This window comes from Lasioglossum baleicum, unplaced genomic scaffold (assembly GCF_051020765.1).
Source record: "Lasioglossum baleicum unplaced genomic scaffold, iyLasBale1 scaffold2200, whole genome shotgun sequence".
Taxonomy (NCBI): Eukaryota; Metazoa; Arthropoda; class Insecta; order Hymenoptera; family Halictidae; genus Lasioglossum; species Lasioglossum baleicum.
The window spans coordinates 5,416-7,176 of NW_027471259.1; the positions used below are offsets into that span (position 1 = coordinate 5,416).

Sequence of the window (1,761 nt, forward strand, 5' to 3'; positions counted from 1 at the left end):
CCTGGCACTAAAATGGTTAACACTAGATTTACGGGGCCCGTCAATTTGGTCAATTTGGTCAATTTGACGGATGGGTTGCTTCAATTATACGATATTAACAGATTTAATTAACTTATATTAAGTCTGTTAATACTGCGATTCTTTTCAAATTAAGCCCATAAATTTTTTTTTAAAGAAAATATGTGCTTTTCTTTACCCTAAATCTGACGGGTGTCCGTAGAAATAGGTATACAAAAAAACCCCCCGTAAACCTAGTGTTAAAGAGGCGTGTTTAACCCTTTCGCTACGGACGGATTCTCCGCCGCGGTACTCTCGCAGTACGGCGCCTCGCAACGAAACAGTGCACGGTGGGTGCATGCGACCGATCGTCAGCGGTCGCGTCTATGCCTCATTGTAGCGCGTTGCTTGGCTGGTGCTTGCGATGAAAAAAATTGTTTCAAAACAGAGTATTTATAATTTATTAACATGCACACCTTTAATTACTGAGATCAAACGATGTTGCACAACATAATAATAGTAGCAAAGCTATACAGTTTTAAAAACGGGAGTGCTGAAATTATTGATGCTGTTTTGGCTTTGTAATATCTGTTTTTAATATCTGTTTATTTTCTGCTTTTTTGCGCATTTAAAATTTTCTTTGCATCTCTCAATGATAGGGGTAAAAAAAGTAAAAAATTTTTAAGTTAAGAAAGAACTCCTTTATTACAAATTAGGTGATACTTTATAGATACAAAAATACAAAAATAAATACATTTATAGCATTTTTTATTTTCTTTCAACTTGTTTATTTTTTTTCAACCTATGTTCGATTACGCGACATCTTTAGCGGCAGCGACTATAGTTAACTTATCTTAAATAAGTATCGGTATTTCATTTTTATAGATATTTCAATATTCGTGAAGAGAATTTTTGAAGAATTTTAGAAGAATTTCACGCAACTACTCAGACTCTGGTGACAACCACTGATAACTGCAGAGCTACCGAAGTAAGCAAGCGTTGCCAGATGAACGCGCAACTTATCATTTGGAGTACGCCGATCACAGAGCCTTCGAAAGAATGCGGCGGAGTGAACGTGTTAAATATATGAAATTGAAGAAAAAGCAAGAGAAAATAATAAGAAAACAAAAGAGAATTGTGCCAACAACACGCGGAGTTCCCAAGCGGTCACCCATCTAAGTACTATCCGCGCCCAACGCAGCTTAACTTTGGTGATCGGACGAGAACCAGTGCTTTCTACGTAGTATGGTCGTTGGCGTATGTATTAATATTGCGTGATTAATTTAATCGAAATGTCGAACACATGGATTCGCCAAAATGATACTGTAGGTTTCAAAGATGGCCCTTATTTTACTAATTAATGAATTACTTTGTTATATATATAGGAAGTGGAGCATTTACCAAAAAGTTCGGAGAAACTTTGAAACTTAATTCTCTCTGATAGTGAGTACGTGAACGGTGATCGCCACTATGTTGTAAGAGAAACTATTAATTTTAATAGTTTAACTATATTATAGTCCATTAAAGAGACACATACGAGTTATATAATCTGGTATGCGGACAAAATAATGGAAAACTGATCAAGCGGGGAACATGTTAACTCTATGTCCGTCCAATTAACCATTATCATTGATATTTCTGGAAGTGATATTTTGATTAAAATCTTTTTTGCCTACTATTTTATAGTTATTTATCACTGCGAGATACATATTATTCGAATTTGTTGAAATTTTGTGAAAAAAAAGGAATTTGTAAATTACATAA

The 1,761-nt window shown here is 35.0% G+C and overlaps 1 non-coding gene across 1 annotated transcript; it reads right to left on the bottom strand.

Moving 5' to 3' along the window:
* Positions 1–1,135: 1,135 nt before the first annotated feature.
* On the bottom strand, positions 1,136–1,254 carry LOC143221306 (5S ribosomal RNA). Its single transcript, XR_013011755.1, has one exon. It is a non-coding gene; the product is annotated as a 5S ribosomal RNA (ribosomal RNA).
* Between the last annotated feature and the right edge of the window lie 507 nt (positions 1,255–1,761).